This window comes from Plecotus auritus (assembly GCF_963455305.1).
Source record: "Plecotus auritus genome assembly, chromosome: 10".
Lineage (NCBI taxonomy): Eukaryota > Metazoa > Chordata > Mammalia > Chiroptera > Vespertilionidae > Plecotus > Plecotus auritus.
In genome coordinates this window covers 34,375,429-34,393,886 of record NC_137785.1, presented here as the reverse complement: position 1 = coordinate 34,393,886, position 18,458 = coordinate 34,375,429, and the positions used below count along the sequence as shown (strand labels likewise).

General features: G+C 41.8%; 1 protein-coding gene across 6 annotated transcripts in view; it reads left to right on the top strand.

The window, feature by feature from the left end:
* Positions 1-18,458, top strand: part of ZNF569 (zinc finger protein 569) — a 159,669-nt gene that overhangs the window by 64,499 nt on the left and 76,712 nt on the right. The window contains exon 1 of one of the 6 annotated variants that reach the window (XM_080644805.1): positions 13,655-13,712. The exons of the other annotated variants lie outside the window; for them this stretch is intronic. The gene's annotated coding sequence lies outside the window, so the exon portion shown is untranslated. Of the gene's footprint in view, positions 1-13,654; positions 13,713-18,458 lie in introns of those variants that run through there. 6 annotated transcript variants of the gene reach the window in all.

Here is an 18,458-nt window from a genome sequence, read left to right as displayed (position 1 = left end):
TATGATGTGTCTTGGTGTGGTCCTCTTTGGGTTCCTTTTGTTTGGGGTTCTGTGCGCTTCCTGGACTTGTAAGTCTATTTCTTTCACCGGTTGGGGAAGTTTTCTGTCATTATTACTTCAAATAGTTTTTCAGTATCTTTCTCTCTTCTGGCACCCCCATAATTCAGATGTTGGTACGCTTGAAGTTGTCCCAGAGGCTCCTTACACTATCTTCATATTTTTGGATTCTTTTTGCTTTTTGCTTTTTGGTTGAGTGTCTTTTGCTTCTTTGTATATCAAATCTTTGACTTGACTCTTGTGATCCTTTGGTCTGCTGTTTGGTCTATTTATATTATTTTTTATTTCAGTCAGTGTATGCTTAATTTCTAGTTGGTTCTTTTTCATATCCTCGAGGGTCTCACTAAATTTATCGGCCTTTTCTAGAAAATTCTTGAAAAACCTTATAACCATGGTTTTGAACTCTATATCCAGTTGTTTGCTTTCCTCCATTTCTTTCATTTGTGACCTGTTTCTTTGTCTCCGCATTTTGGCTGCTTCCCTGTGTTGATAGTGTGTCTTTGTGTGCTAGGTGTCCTATAGGGCCCAGTGGCTCAGCCTCTCCAGTTATCTGAGGTGGACACTCTTGGTGCACCCCTTTGTAGGCTGTGTGCACAGTCTTGTTGTAGTTAAGCCTTGATTGTTGGTATCACTGGGAGGAATTGACCTCCAGGCCAATTGGTTGTAAGGATCACCTGTGTCTACGATGGGAGAACTTCTGTGCTGGAGACACCCTTATGAGGCAAGACTTGCTTCAGTGGTGCTTTGGTTCTCACTGAGTCTGCCCCCTGAGTGTGTCCCTTATGGATCTGAGGAGTCGTAATCTGGATGATCCACTCTGACCCCTGGGTACGCTGGCTCTTGGATCTCCAAGGAGGTGCTAATTTTGCCTGTGCCTGAGGCCACCCAGCAGGAGCTATGGAGAGATCATCTGATTCCTCCTCCTTGTTTGGGTTTTGGAGGTGCCCAGATGAAGCCCAGTTGTGAAGCAGTGCAAGCTGCTGTGGGGCCTTGGGCCTTCTTTTGGATGTTCTGGATCTCTCTGACTCAGCTGCAGTTTGTTAGGTAAGTTTAGATTTCAAAGGTCCAGGCCATTCATATGCAAAAGCCACTGCACACAGATTGGGTGGGGCGGGATTCAGGGAGGAGCAAAGAGCCATGGCTGACCGTCAGCCCTGCCCTAAGAGTTCTCCGGGTCTCAGTGTCCCTTGGTAATCGCTGCAAGCACCTCTGAGAGAAAGCCACACTTGACTTCCGCCCGCTGCCAGACAGTCCAGTTTCTCCCCGTATGAGTCTGGGTCCCCAGAGTCTCGCCCGGAACTGGAGTTCAGAGCAGTTGGGAGCTTGTGTCTCCCTATGGATTGAAAAAGCCAGCCGCGTACTCAGTTGCCAGTGCTCTCCGCGCACACGCGCTTTTTTACCTCTGCCTTTACTTCTGCACTTCCTCTGAGTCTCAGTGTGCTTTTCTGTTTCCTTCTAGTTGTAGAATTTCCACTCAGCCAGCCTTCCTGTGGTTCTGGATGATGTCTGTTTTGTCTTTTAGTTGTAGTTTTGAAGTTGTTGTGTGAGGCAGCAGTTCAGGTGTTTACCTATGCCACCATCTTGGTTCCTCCTCAAATAGGTTTTGAGTATCTTGCTCTCTCTCTTCTTCTGGCACCCCCATAATTCGGATGTTGGTACACTTGAAGTTGTCCCTGATGCTCCTTACACTATCTTCATTTTTTTGGATTCTTTTTGCTTTTCCGGTTGGGTGTTTTTTGCTTCTTCGTATTTCAAATCTTTTACTTGATTCTTGCAATCCTCTATTCTGCTGTTGGGTCTCTGTATATTATTCCTTAGTTCAGTAAGTGTATGCTTAATTTCTAATTGGTCCTTTTTCATATCCTTGAGGGTCTCACTATATTTCTCAGAGGTTTCTAGAATATTCTTGAGTAACCTTATAACCGTGGTTTTGAACTCTATATCCGGTAGTTTGCTTTCCTCCATTTCTTTCATTTGTGACCTGTTTCTTTGTCTCCGCATTTTGGCTGCTTCCCTGTGTTGATAGTGTGTCTTTGTGTGCTAGGTGTCCTATAGGGCCCAGTGGCTCAGCCTCCCCAGTTATCTGAGGTGGACACTTTTGGTGCACCCCTTTGTGGGCTGTGTTCACAGTCTTGTTGTAGTTAAGCCTTGATTGTTGTTGGTATCACTGTGAGGTATTGACCTACAGGCCAATTGGATGTGAGGATCAGCTGTGTCTACACTGGGAGAACTTCTGTGCTGGAGACACCCTTATGAGGCAATACTTGCTTTAGTGGGGCTTTGGTGCTTACTGAGTCTGCCCCCTGAGTGTGTCCCTTATGGATCTGAGGAGTTGTAATCTGGTTGGTCCTACTCTGACCCCTGGGTACGCTGGCTCTTGGATCTCCAAGGAGGTGCTAATTTAGCCTCTGCCTGAGGCCACCCAGCAGGAGCTACAGAGAGATCTGCAGATTCTTCTTCTTTGGGTTTTGGAGGTGCCCAGATGAGGCCCAGCTGTGAAGCAGTGCAAGCTGCTGCGGGGCCTTGAGCCTTCCTTTGGATGTTCTGGGTCTCTCTGACTCAGCTGCAGTTTGTTAGGTAAGTTTAGATTTCAAAGGACCAGGCCATTCATATGCAAAAGCCTCTGTGCACAGCTTGGATGGGGCAGAGTCTCAGGGCAGAGCAAACAGCCTTGGCTAACCGTCAGCCCTGCCCTAAGAGGCCCCCGGGTCTCAGTGTCCGTCGGTAATCACTGCAAGCACCTCTGAGAGAAAGCCACACTTGAGTTCCACCTGCTGCCAGACAGTCCAGTTTCTCCCCCTATGAGTCTGTGTCCCCAGAGTCTCGCCTGGAACTGGAGTTCAGAGCGGTCAGGAGTTTGTGTTTCCCTGCAGATTGAAAAAGCCAGCCGCGTACTCAGTTGCCAGCCCTCTCCTTGCACGTGCCTCTGTACCTCTGAACTTTACTTCCGCAGCTCCTCTGAGTCTCAGTGTGCTTTTCTCTTCCCTTCTAGCTGTAGAATTTCCACTTAGACAGCCTTCCTGTTGTTCTGGATTATGTCAGTTTTGTCTTTAGTTGTAGTTTTGAAGTGGTTGTGTGCAGCAGCCAGTTCAGGTGTTTACCTATGCCACCATCTTGGATTCTCCTCCTGAATGTTCTTAATGACATTAAACTGTACATTTTGAAATGCTTACAATGGTGAATTTGTTATGTATATTTTACCACAATAAAAAAAAAATGGCATTCAACATCATGCCTATTTTGTTGTTTTCTGACAAATTCTATAATTTTGATATACAGAGTGTTCAAAAGTAGGCTTATAGTTTTGAATATGCAAAACACAGAGTATATTCCTGTATTATTATTTATAAACTAGAGACCCAGTGCACAAAATTCGTGCAAGGGGGAGTTCCCTCAGCCCAGCCTGCACCCGCTCCAATCTGGGACAACTTGGGAGATGTCCGACTGCCATCCCTCTCGCAATCTGGGACTGCTGGCTCCTAACTGCTCGCCTGCCTGCTTGCCTGATTGCCTGTAACCGCTTCTGCCTGCCAGCCTGATCACCCCCTAACCACTCCCCTGTTGGCCTGATTGACACCTAACTGCTCCCCTGCCAGCCTGATTGCCCCCAACTGCACTCCCTTGCTGGCCTGTTTGCTGTCAACTGCCCTCCCCTGCTGGCCTGGTCACCCAAACTCCCCTCCCCTGTAGGCCTGGGCCCCCCTACTGCCCTCTCCTGCCAGCCTGATCTCCCACAACTACCTTCCCCGGCTGGCATGTTCACCTACAACTGCCCTCCCCTGCTATCCATCTTGTGGCAGCCATCTTGTGATGATGTGAGGGCGGCTATCTTGTGGCCGCCATCTTGTGGTGGCCATTTTGTGGCGATGATGCCTGAGGGCGTGATGCCACCTAGGGTTTTATTATATAGGACTAGTGGCCCAGTGCACAAAAATTCATGCACGGAGGGGCGGTTCCCTTAGCCCAGCCTGCACCCTCTCCAATCGGACATCCCTCTCATAATCTAGGACCGCTGGCTCCTAACCACTCACCTACCTGCCTGCCTGATCGCCCCTAACTGCCTCTGCCTGCCTGCCCGATCGCCCGTTACTACCCTCCCCTGCTGGCCTGATCTCGCCACCAACTGCCCTCCCCTGCCGGCCTGGTTGCTCCCAACTGCCCTCCCCTGCTGGCCTGATCTCGCCCCCAACTGCTCTCCCCTACTGGCCAGATCTCGCCCCCAACTGCCGTCCCCTGCTGGCCTGATCTCACCCCCAACTACCCTCCGCTGCAGGGCTGGTTGCCCCCAATTGCCCTCCCCTGCCGGCCTGATCTCACCCCCAACTACCCTTCCCTGATGACCTGATCTTGTCCCTAATTGCCCTCCCCCTGCCAGCCTGGTTACCCCCAATGGCCTTCCCCTGCCGACCTGATCTTGCCCCCAACAGCCCTCCTCTGCTGGCCAATTTGGTTCTGATTGGTTGGTTTCTATGCCAGTCAGCGTCAAAAGCTCCACCTCCTAGGCAGCCATTGGTTCCTCACACTTCACCCAGATTTTGTTCTGATCGGTCCATTTCTATGCCAGTCAGTGTCTCTGGGCCTATTAATGGGACCTGATCAGAAAGGCAGGGCTAATCAGCAGTCCGGTGGAGGCCTGGAGAGAAATGGAGGCATGGCTGCTAGCTAGACTGGGAGAGAAAGAGAGAGGCAAATACTGATCAAAAGCTGTCACAGAGGCAACGGATCAGACCCTGCTTCTCTCTTCAGGCCTCTCTCTGGCTGATTCCCAGCCCCCTCAGCAGTCAGTGCTGGGGCACCGCACCTGCAGCAGAAGCACTCAGCACTGGGTTGCCACGGCAACCCAGCGCTGACTGCAGAACTGACTTCCAGTTGGTCAAGCCTTGGCTGTTACTGGACATTATGACCCAGGGTTTTTATATATTAGGATTATTTGTATCATTTTTGTATAATGTTCATATAATACAAATAACTGTAAAGCTACTTTTGCTCACACCTGTAGACTTCAGAATACTTTAAAATTGAAAATGTTTCAGTTATATGATTTTCTTTTTAATATTTTTATGTTTATTGAATTTATTGGAGTAACATAGGTTAATAAAATTATATAGGTTTCAAGTATACAATTCTACAATACACCATCTGAATGTTGTATTGTGTGTTTACCACCCTTCTTTAATCTATTTAGAGTTTATTCTTATGTGTTGTGAAAAGGTAGTCCAGTTTCATTCTTTATCTTTTATGGACTTTATCAACTGCTCTTTCTGCATCTATTGATATGATCCTGTAGTTTTTATTCTTCATTTTGTTTATGGGGTGTATCATTTACTGATTTGCGGTTATTGTACCAATCTTGCATTTCTGGAATAAATTTCATTTGATCATGGTGTATGATCTTTTTAATGTGTTGCTGGATCCAGTTTGATAATATTTTGTTAAGGATTTTACATCCATGTTCATTAAAGATATTAGCCTATAATTTTCTTTCTTTGTAGTGTCTTTATCTGATTTTGGAATTAGGATTATGCAGGTGTCATAAAATGAGTTTGGGAGGCTTCCCTCCTCTTGAATTTATTTGAATAGTTTGAGAAGGATAGGTGTTCTTTTTTGAATATTTGGTAAAATTCACCTGTGACGCTATCCTGTCCAGGACTTTTGTTTTTGATTACTGCTTCAATTACAGTAGTTGTAATTTGTGTAATTAGGTTTTTTAAATTCTTTCTAATTCACTTTTGGAAGACTGTATGTTTCTAGGAATTTATTCATTTTGTCCAGGTTGTCCAATTTGTTAGTATATAGTTGTTCGTAATATATTCTTACAAATATTTTTATTTATTTGGTGTCAGTCATTACTTCTCCACTTTAATTTCTGATTTTTTCAGGCCTCTCTTTTTATTTGGATCCTCTCTTTTTCTTGATGAGTCTGGTTAATGATTTGTCAATCTTGTTTATCTCTTCAAAGAACCAACTCTTGGTTTTATTGATCTTTTGTATTGTTCTTTAGACTTTATTTTGTTTATTTCTGCTGTGATCTTTATTATTTCCTTCTTTGTACTTACTCTGGGCTTTGTTTGTTGTTCTTTTTTCAGTTCATTTAGGTATAGAGTTAGACTGTTTATTAGATATTTTTCTTGTTCCTTGAGGTAGACCTGTAATGCTATGAATCTCCCTGTCAAGGCTGCTTTTGTGTGTTCAATAGAATTTGGGTTGTCGTGTTTTCATTTTCATTTGTTTCAAAGTTTCTTTTGATTCTTTTCCTTTATCTCATTGTTAACCTATTCATTGTTTAATAACATTAATCAGCCTCCATGTCTTTGTGTGTTTTTCAATTTCTTTCTTGTGATTGATATCTAGTTTTATACCATTGTGGTCAGAGAAGATTCTTGATATGATTTCAGTCTTCTTAAATTTATTGAGTCTTGTTTTGTGGACTAACATGGAATCCATTTTATTTTATTTTTTATTTTTTATTTATTTTTTTTATTTTAATAAATCTTTATTCAGATTATTACAATTGTTTCTCCTTTTTCCCCCCATAGCTCCCCTCCACCCAGTTCCCACCCCATCTTCTGCCCTTACCTCCCCCCCACTGTCCTCATCCATAGGTGTATGATTTTTGTCCAGTCTCTTCATGAACCCCCCATACACCTTTCCCCCTGAGAATTATCAGCCCACTCCCTTTCTATGCCCCTGATTCTATTATATTCACCAGATTATTCTGTTCCTCAGGTTTTTAATTCACTTGATTTTTAGGTTCACTTGTTGATAGATATGTATTCGTTGTTCATAATTTTTATCTTTACTTTTTTCTTCTTCATCTTCTTTAAGAATACCTTTCAGCATTTCATATAATACTGGTTTGGTGGTGATGAACTCCTTTAGCTTTTTCTTATCTGTGAAGCTTTTTATCTGCCCTTCAATTCTGAATGATAGCTTTGCTGGGTAGAGTAATTTTGGTTATAGGTTCTTGCTATTCATCACATTGAAAATTTCTTGCCACTCCCGTCTGGCCTGCATAGTTTCTGTTGAGAAATCAGCTGACAGTCGTATGGGTGCTCCCTTGTAGGTATTTAACTGTTTTTCTCTTGCTGCTTTTAATATTCTCTCTTTGTCTTTTGCTCTTGGCATTTTAATTATGATGTGTCTTGGTGTGGTCCTCTTTGGATTCCTTTTGTTTGGGGTTCTGTGTCCTTCCTGGACTTGTAAGTCTATTTCTTTCACCAGGTGGGGGAAGTTTTCGGTCATTATTTCTTCAAATAGGTTTTCAGTATCTTGCTCTCTCTCTTCTTCTGGCACCCCCATAATTCTGATGTTGGTATGCTTGAAGTTGTCCCAGAGTCTTCTTACACCATCTTCAACTTTTTGGATTTTTTTTTTTGCTTTTTGCTTTTTCAGTTGAGTGTTTTTTGCTTCTTTGTATTTCAATTCTTTGACTTGATTTTTGTGTTCCTCTAGTCTCTTTTTGGGTCTCTGTATAATATTTTTTATTTCAGTCAGTGTATGTTTAATTTCTAGTTGGTCCTTTTTCATATCTTCGAGGGTCTCGTTATATTTATCGGCCTTTTCTAGGATATTCTTAAAAAGCCTTATAACCGTGGTTTTGAATTCTATATCCAGTCGTTTGTTTTCCTCCATTTCTTTCGTTTGTGATCTGATTCTTTGACGCCACATGTTCACTGCTTCCCTGAGTTGGTACGGTATATTTGTGTGCTAGGTTTCCTATATGGCCCAGTGGGTCTGCCTCCCCAGTTAACCTGAGGTGGACACTCTTGGTGCACCCCTTTGTGGACTGTGTGTACAGCCTTGTTGTAATTAAGTCTTGATTGTTGTTGGTATCACTGGGAAGAATTGACCTCCAGGCCAGTTGGCTGTAAGGATCAGCTGTGTCTATGCTGGGAGAAGTTCGGTGCTGGAGACAGCCTTATAGGATTAGACTTGCCAAATTACAATAGCCTCTGTGCTCAGCTTGGATGGGGTGGAGTCTCAGTCTTGGCTTCCCGTCAGCCTTGCCCTTGCGCGCACATGCGCGCCTTCAGACCTCTGCCTTTGCTGGCTCCTGAGTCTTCGCCCGAGAGTGCAGACTCCCCCCACAAGAGCGTGGGTCCCCAGGGGCTCGTCCGGAACTGGGGTTCAGTGCAGTCAGAACTGGGGTTCAGTGCGGTCGGGGCCTTCCTTCCCCCTTCCGCCAGAGGAAGTCAGCCAGGCTCTCAGCCGCCCTTCCTCTCTGCATGCACAAAGACCCTTTGCCGTACCTCCAATTCTCTGTGAGCTTTTCTCTTTCCTTCTAGTTGTAGAATTTTCACTCAGCCAGCTTTCCTGTGGTTCTGGATGGTGTCCATTCTGTCTTTTAGTTGTAGTTTTGAAATTGTTGTGCGAGGCAGCAGTTTAGGTGCTTACCTATGCTGCCATCTTGGTTTCCTCCCTGGAATCCGTTTTAGATAATGTTCCATGTGCACTTGAAAAGAATGTATAGTCTGCTGCTTTGGAGTAAAATGTTCTGAAGATATCAATGAAATCTATCAGATCTAGTTTGTCATTTATGGCCACTCTTTCATTGTTGATTTTCTGTCTGGAAGATCTATCCATTAATGTCAATGATGTTTAAAAATCCCATACCATGACCGTATTACTGTTGATCTCTCCTTTTAGGTCCATGAAGATTTGTTTTATATATTTAGGTGTGTTCCTATGTTGGATGCATTCCCACTCTATCTTAATCACCACACTTTTGTTATAATAAATCTTGTTATCTGATAATGTGAATGGATCCTCTATCTTTATTCTCTAACATTGACTACTGTTGCTACTTATATTTTCTTATATATTTAAAAAAGAATCAATTTCCACAACTAAAACTGTTGAGATTTTGATTTTAAAATGAATTGAATTATATTTACAAATATGATATCTGCACATAGACAATTTTCTTTATTTTGAATCTTCATGCCTCCATTTTTTTCTCTTTTTACCTTATTTCAGTTGCTACACACTCAGTATAATATTGAGTACATATGGTATCAGTTATCTTTGTCTCATTTTGTCTTAGAAGTATACTTTCAAAGGTTCATGAGTAAGTATGATATTTGGTGTAGTTTTTATTTTTGTAAATTCCAAATGATGGCAATATCCTTTTATTCCTAGCCTGCTAAGAATGTTTATCATTAATTGGTATTAAATTAAAATGGTATTAAATTTCATTAAATACTTTTTTGTATTTATGATCTTTTTATATTAAAAAATCTATTTTAAAAATTCATTGCATGACATTGTTTAATAAAAATACATAGGTTTTAAGTGCCTACCACCAAAGTCAAATATTATTTCTTCACCATATATTTGAACCCATATACCCTTTACTACTCTCTTACCCTCTTCTCTCTGGTAACCACCGTACTGTTGTCTGTGTCAATGAGTTTTTGTTTGTTTTTCTTTTGTTTTAGACTTTTTTTTCTTTTTTTAAAATTACAGTTGGCTTACAATATTACTAGTATATTAGTTTCAGGTATACAATTCCATGATTAAACATTTATATAACTTATGAACTGATCACCTTGATAAATCTAGTATCCATCTGACCATATATAGATACCGTGTTTTCCCGAAAAATAAGACAGTGTCTTATATTAATTTTTGCCCCCAAAGACACGCTAGGTCTTATTTTCAGGGGATGTCTTATTTTTCCATGAAGAAGAATACGGTACACATTTATTGTTAAATGAAAATAAAGGACATTTATTACCTGTATACGGTACGGTAGTACGGTAGTTGCCAACACAAACCAGACAAACTGTGAATCCTACAGTATCAAGAATTTACTCATTTATTCAATGACAATCATGTCATCATCTTCTGGAACATCATCATAACAATCCAATTCCTGAATTTCCTGGTGAATTTCTTGTGACTCCATTTCTTTCAGAATCAGTGGACCAAATCTCTCATGTTTAGCAATAGCACTGTCTTTAAATGAGTACTTCTTGTCAAGGTAGCCTGCTCACAGTGCATTTGCAATGCAACTGTCAGTGATTTTCTCCCATGAATTCTTCACCCAAGTCACAACTTCTTGCAGTTTAGGTTTCACAAAGTTTCCACGCTGATTTCTCTCCATTCTATTTTCAATGTAGTCATTAATTTCCATGCACAAATTGTCTTTGAATGGCTTGTTTATCGCAATATCAAGAGTCTGGAGACAGGCCGTCATTCCTGCGGGAATCATTATCTGATCTATTTTTCTTTTGTGAAGAAATGTCTTCATGTCTTTAGCGCGGTGAGTGCTGGCTGCATCCCAGACTAGCAGACCTCTTTGGCTCCCTCGCATAACAAGCGGCAGCATGAAATCGACCCACTTCCTTATAACTGCTTGTGTGGCCCAGGCTTTTTCAGTTTCAAGAATAAAAACGTCCAAAACACGTTCAATCTTTTCCTTCTTGCCCTGAGAAATGATTAAAGGTGGGATTTTAGTGCCATCCAGACGAATTGCCAAAATACAGGAAACACGTGCACTTTCGTAAGCAGTGGAGGGAATGTACGCTAAGGAGGCACCCCGCTGTTCAATTGTTGTTTGAGATGATTGGCCCATAAACACTGCAGTTTCATCCATAGCAATCATGTTGGAAAGATTGTATTTAGAGAAGTCAGCATCATCAATAAAGGACTTGAATGCAAGTGCTCGCTTAATAACTTGAGTATCTTCCAACCTAAACAATGTTGTAGATCTTCTTAAAGACAGTTCACTTCGCTGAAGGAAATTATCCAGCCAGTGTTGTGATGCTTTGAAGTCTTCGGGGGCTTTGTCAAACTGTGGTGCCATTGCAAGGGCAAATTCTTGAATCTGAGCCCTATTCACAACCAAAGCCTTTGCTCTCCTGTCAACAACCCATTCACAGATCAGGTCTTCCAGCTCGGAAAATAATGGTTGCCGACCTGATCCACACTTGCGCTTTTTAGCATTTCCCTTGTCCACTTGTTCAATGAGGTTACCATACTCTGCTCGCCATTTTCGGACCAATCGGATACTCAACATCTTCTCTTTGCAGGAAGCAGTAAGATTTTGGCCCCAAGAGTCTCCCACGATTCCTTTCTTGTACTCCACGGAGTAGCTTTTTCTTTTTGCGCTCATTTCTAGGGGTGAAAAAAAAGGAATTGGGGTATCAAGGTGGGGGGAGGGGGATCACTCAAAATGACACGGGGGGATCAGAGGGTGGAATCAAAATGGCACAGGAGAATCAGAGGGGGGATTACCATTTTAGTAACCCCTTTTGATCCTCCTGTGTCATTTTGATTGCCCCCTCTAATCCTCCTGTGTCATTTTAAGTGATCCCCCTCCCCCCACCCTTGTGCCACTGAACACCTTCACCAGACATCCCCCCTACCCCTTTATCAGACATTTACCCCCTGGGGCCTGCCTGGGGACTGTCACTGGGCTTGCTGGGGCCTGGATCTGGGCTGGAGCAGGGTCTGCCACTGACTGAGAACCTTCAGTCATCATGAAGGCGGCCACGAGCATCAGGTAGTGTCACCAGAGACAGTCCAGCACTTACCACCTTCGCCGCGTCCCATCCGCTCTAATCCTCCTGTTTCTACACGCATCTGCGAAAGTCTCCTCCTCTCTCCCACCCGGCACTCACCGCTCACTCCGACCTCCCTCTGCCTCCACACAGCAGTGACGTCAGGACTCCCCATAATGTCGCTGGTTGCTAGACGCCAGTCGGGGCGGCCCTAGCGACCAGTTTACGGTAAATTAATTTTCATTCTGAGACAGAGCCTGGGGGCCTTATTTTCGGGGGATGCCTTATATTTCACTCAGAAGGAAACCTGTAAGTAGGTCTTATTTTCGGAGGATGTTCTATTTTCCGGGAAACATGGTAGTTATGACAATATTATTGTCTATATTCCCAGTATATTCCCTATTCTGTACTTTACATCCCCAATGACTATTCTATAACTACCAATTCGTACTTTTTAATCCCTTTACCTTTTTCACTCAGCCCACACCCACTGTCCCATCTGGCAACCATCAAAATATTCTCTGTATGTATGAGTCTGTTTCTCTTCTGCTTGTTTATTTTGTTTTTTAGGTTCCACATATAAATAAAATCATTTGTCTTTCTCTGTCTGACTTACTTCACTTAGCATAATACCCTCTCTAGGTCCATCCATATTGTCGCGATTGGCAACATCCTATTAATGGCAGAATCCTATTCTATTGTATGCAGCAGTTCTTTATTCATTCATCTGTTGATGGATATTTAGCTTGCTTCCATATCTTGGCTATTGTAAGTAATGCTGCAATAAATATATGGATGTATATATCTTTTCTATTTAGTGTTTGGGGTTTTTTGGATAAATCCAAGAAGTGGAGTTGCTCCATCCTTCCTTGTTTTTTGTTATAGACTAAAACAAACAAACAAAAAACACTTCTATTTGGACTCCTATGAGTATTGCTACCCCAGCTTTTTGTTTTGTTGTATTTTGTATTATTTCCATTTTCATGAAATATCTTTTTACACCCCTTTACTTTCAGAGTGTATGCTTCTTTTGAACTGAAATGAGCCTCTTGTAGACAGCATATGTAAGGGTCAGTCACTATATATCTTTTGATTGGGGCATTTAAGCTACTTAAATTTAACTTAATTGTTTATTTCACATATTAGTGAGATCATATAGATATGTATTTATTGCCATTTTCTTATTCATATTTTTATTTTATTTTTTTCTTCTTATTAAATAAGACCCTTTAACATTTCTTGTAATACTGGTTTGATGGTGATGAATTCGTTTAGCTTTTCTTTTCTGAGAAGCTTTTTATCTGTCTTTCAACTTTAAATGTTAGCTTTGCTGGGTAGAGTAATCTTGGTTGTAGGTCCTTACTTTTTATCACTGTGAATGTTATTTTCCAATCTCTTCTGGCCTGCGTATTTTATATTGAAAAATCAGCTGACAGATTTACAGGGTCTTCCTTGCAGGTAACTGACTGATTTTCTCTTAGTGCTTTTAAGATTCTTTCTTTGACTTTAACCTTTAGCATTTTAATTATGATGTATTTTGGTGTCGGCCTCTTTGAGTTCATTTTGTTTGGGATTGTCTGAACTTCCTAGACATGTATGTCTACTTCCTTTACCAGGTTAGGGAAGTTTTCCAACGACTTTTTTTTCAAGTTCATTGCTCTCTCTCTTCACCTTATGGCACCCCATGATTCGAATGTTGCTTTGCTTGAAGCTTTTCCCAGAGGCTCCTTACACTATTCTCATTTTGGGTGGATTTTCTGTTCTGATTGGATGTTTTCTGCTTCTTTATATTCCAAATTGCGGACTTGGTTCTCTTCATCATATACCGAGTTTTCCCGAAAATAAGACATCCTCCGAAAATAAGACCTACTTACAGGTTTCCTACTGAGTGGAATATAAGGCATCCCCCGAAAATAAGGCCCCCAGGCTCTGTCTCAGAATGAAAATTAATTTACCGTAAACTGGTCGCTAGGGCCGCCCCGACTGGCGTCTAGCAACCAGCGACGTTACGCGGAGTCTTGACGTCACTGCTGTGTGGAGGCGGAGCGGAGGTCGGAGTGAGCGGTGAGCGCCGGGCGGGAGAGACTAGGAGACTTTCGCAGATGCGTGTAGAAACAGGAGGATTAGAGAAGACGGGACGCGGCGAAGGTGGTGAGTGCTGGTCTGTCTCTGGTGACACTACCTGATGCTCGCGGCCGCCTTCATGATGACTGAAGGTTCTCAGTCAGTAGCAGACCCTGCTCCAGCCCAGATCCAGGCCCCAGCAAGCCCAGTGACAGTCCCCAGGCAGGCCCCAGGGGGTAAATGTCTGATAAAGGGGTAGGGGGATGTCTGGTGAAGGTGCTCAGTGGCACAGGGGTGGGGGGAGGGGGATCACTTAAAATGACACAGGAGGATCAGAGGGGGCAATCAAAATGACACAGGAGGATCAAAAGGGGTTACTAAAATGGTAATCCCCCCTCTGATTCTCCTGTGCCATTTTGATTCCACCCTCTGATCCCCCCGTGTCATTTTGAGTGATCCCCCTCCCCCCACCTTGATACCCCAATTCCTTTTTTTTCACCCCTAGAAATGAGCGCAAAAAGAAAAAGCTACTCCGTGGAGTACAAGAAAGGAATCGTGGGAGACTCTTGGGGCCAAAATCTTACTGCTTCCTGCAAAGAGAAGATGTTGAGTATCCGATTGGTCCGAAAATGGCGAGCAGAGTATGGTAACCTCATTGAACAAGTGGACAAGGGAAATGCTAAAAAGCGCAAGTGTGGATCAGGTCGGCAACCATTATTTTCCGAGCTGGAAGACCTGATCTGTGAATGGGTTGTTGACAGGAGAGCAAAGGCTTTGGTTGTGAATAGGGCTCAGATTCAAGAATTTGCCCTTGCAATGGCACCACAGTTTGACAAAGCCCCCGAAGACTTCAAAGCATCACAACACTGGCTGGATAATTTCCTTCAGCGAAGTGAACTGTCTTTAAGAAGATCTACAACATTGTTTAGGTTGGAAGATACTCAAGTTATTAAGCGAGCACTTGCATTCAAGTCCTTTATTGATGATGCTGACTTCTCTAAATACAATCTTTCCAACATGATTGCTATGGATGAAACTGCAGTGTTTATGGGCCAATCATCTCAAACAACAATTGAACAGCGGGGTGCCTCCTTAGCGTACATTCCCTCCACTGCTTACGAAAGTGCACGTGTTTCCTGTATTTTGGCAATTCGTCTGGATGGCACTAAAATCCCACCTTTAATCATTTCTCAGGGCAAGAAGGAAAAGATTGAACGTGTTTTGGACGTTTTTATTCTTGAAACTGAAAAAGCCTGGGCCACACAAGCAGTTATAAGGAAGTGGGTCGATTTCATGCTGCCGCTTGTTATGCGAGGGAGCCAAAGAGGTCTGCTAGTCTGGGATGCAGCCAGCACTCACCGCGCTAAAGACATGAAGACATTTCTTCACAAAAGAAAAATAGATCAGATAATGATTCCCGCAGGAATGACGGCCTGTCTCCAGACTCTTGATATTGCGATAAACAAGCCATTCAAAGACAATTTGTGCATGGAAATTAATGACTACATTGAAAATAGAATGGAGAGAAATCAGCGTGGAAACTTTGTGAAACCTAAACTGCAAGAAGTTGTGACTTGGGTGAAGAATTCATGGGAGAAAATCACTGACAGTTGCATTGCAAATGCACTGTGAGCAGGCTACCTTGACAAGAAGTACTCATTTAAAGACAGTGCTATTGCTAAACATGAGAGATTTGGTCCACTGATTCTGAAAGAAATGGAGTCACAAGAAATTCACCAGGAAATTCAGGAATTGGATTGTTATGATGATGTTCCAGAAGATGATGACATGATTGTCATTGAATAAATGAGTAAATTCTTGATACTGTAGGATTCACAGTTTGTCTGGTTTGTGTTGGCAACTACCGTACTACCGTACCGTATACAGGTAATAAATGTCCTTTATTTTCATTTAACAATAAATGTGTACCGTATTCTTCTTCATGGAAAAATAAGACATCCCCTGAAAATAAGACCTAGCGTGTCTTTGGGGGCAAAAATTAATATAAGACACTGTCTTATTTTTGGGGAAACACGGTATATATGATTTAAATATTATAATACTTTTTATAATTATTTTAAGATATCAATTAGATTTTAAACTAGTTTTTGCATAGAAAAATTTTGGTTGGAATCAGAATTAATCCTCTTTTTTAATTAGACCAATAATAAGCAACTTATTTTGACTTCCTAATTATTGGAGAAAACACAACATTTTTTTCAACAATTTTTTATACTTTAGACATTTAATTACCACAAGTATATAATTTCTCCCAATTTAATTTGCACTTTGAACTTTTAAAACTGGCAAGTCAAACATTTAGCAGTTCCTAGATTAATAACACTGTTATATTCTTAATCAATTAATAGCTTCAATTCTGTCCTCTAGGTTTTTCATGAAGAAGCAAACAGATTATTATACAAGTTTTTATCTTTTGATTAACAGGCCCAGCCCAGCCACTTGACTTTTTAAAAGGGCCATGATTTTCCTTTGCCTGGGGAAATTGAGTAACAAGCCTACAAGTATTCAAATGCAAAAATTGTCCTTAAAGAACGACTACTGGCAGGAACTGGTCTACCTGTCCTGCTGGGGGAAGGGCGTCTACCCTCTTCCTCCATTAACAAAGGGTGTAGCCAGCCCTCACCTGGGCTATTTAGATTTTTTATAATTAATACATTATTTATGTATATTTCAACAATTTCTTTGAGATTCTAGAGTCAATTGTAATTATTTTAAAGCATTTACTTTGGATAAATTCTATAACAGAGACTACTTATTTTCTTGAAGGCCTTAAAAGTTAACTTTTTAACAAGGTTCATTAGCATTTTAAAAACTACTCTTTATTATGGAAATGTGAATCCTGTTGCTGGAATTAGCTTGAATTTCTTTTGAGAAGACTTTTTCACCGTTTTTCTTAGGAAAAAGAACCAATTCTGGGTTTCTCATGTTCTATAGCTTTTGCAGAGAGATTCCAGCTGAAGACAATCTAAATGTCCGAAATCGGACCATGCTCGCATTCTGTCTTACAGCTAGGTTCTCTCCCCATGAGCACAGAAATTCCAGACACATTTCTAAAATTTTAAGACTTTTTCATGGCGAGAAAGGAAACTTTAAATTAGCATACTGGGAGAGTGGGCTTCCATATTGGATTGCCACGTGTCTCCCTTCCCCCACATCCTGCTTACTTGGGGGGAAAAGAGTCAGTAACAGATCTGGCCAAATTTCTTTTCATGCCTAATAGATAAAGACACAACTTAACTTTTTTCTTTCTTTTTCCCTTTCCGAAGTAATAACTAACACCCAATTTGGCCAAGATTTGCATTTCCCTGTGAGTTCCTTTATAATTTTTAAACGAAACCTTAAGTTATCTCATTGTGGGAGAGTGGATAGCCCTGCCCTCTCCTGCCACCTTTGAATTTCTCTGCACCAGCGGCAGTTTCAGCAGTGGAGCTTCACTTATTACAGATTTTAAATTCCAAATACCAATTAAGATTTTAATTTGAACAAGAAACCACATTATTTTATAACCTAATTCTTCCCCATTAGCCTGGCTGAAAAAGATGTTCCCATCCTACTTACAGATCCAGTTTCTGTAGCTGGCCATGGGCTTTGCGTGCAGTGAATTTCCCTCACCTTTTTTCGGTGAATTTTCCACACCTTTTTTTGGTGTATTTTTTCCTCCTTCGCTCTAGGCAAAAAATATCATATCCTCCAGATGTCCCTGTTTGGGCGCCAGATGTGGGAACCCCTTTCACATCCCGCGTGGTTCAGGGTTCCGGTTCAGGGTTTGGGTTCTGGAGAAGGCTGCACACAAATGAAAAAAAGACTAGAAAAGTATTAATTTGGGAATATTGTGGACCAGGCGGGAGCCCACTTCTAGTGGGAGGACTACTCACTGCTCTGGCCTTGCTATCCCTTTTATTAAGACTATGGGATACACCCATAACCTTTAGGCAGGAAATTCCAATAACAGAAATTTACATAAGACAAACAGGTGGAGGCTGCTTCAGCTAACAATGTTTCAACTAAACAGTGAGCGAACTAGCTCTGACCTTTCAGAGCTATGAAGGTTGTTGACCAGCATTCCCAGTTCCCTGTCCATATATTTCTAATTAGTGAGATAATGATCAGTTTCCGGCAGAAATGCATTGGATTTTTGTACATTGATTTTGTATTCTGCAACTTTACTGTATTTCAGTGGTTCTCAACCTTTCTAATGCCTCTACTCTTTAATACGGTTCTTCATGTTGTGGTGACCCCCCAACCATAAAATTATTTTCGTTGCTACTTCATAACTGTAATTTTGCTACTGTTAATGAATTGTAATGTAAATATCTGTGTTTTCTGATGGTCTTAGGCTCTACAGCAGGGGTCCTCAAACTTTTTAAACAGGGGGCCAGTTCACTGTCCCTCAGACCGTTGGAGGGCTGGACTATAGTTTAAAAAACAAACAAACTATGAACAAATTCCTATGCACACTGCACATATCTTATTTTGAAGTAAAAAAACAAAACGGGAACAAATACAGTATTTTAAATGAAGAACAAGTAAAGTTAAATCAACAAAGTTACCAGTATTTCAATGGGAACTATGGGCCTGCTTTTGGCTAATGAGATGGTCAATGACCGGTTCAATATTTGTCACTGCTAGTCGTAACAAGTGATGCAAGTGTGCATCAGTTAGTCTAGATCTGGTTGGAGATTTCAGATGTTTCATTCTGGAAAAAGTCTGTTCACAGACATAAGTGCTGCCAAAGATGGTTGCCATTTTGAGTGCATGGTTCCTGAGATTAGGATATGTCTCAGAGGGGAGAGATGCATAGAAATTAGGAAG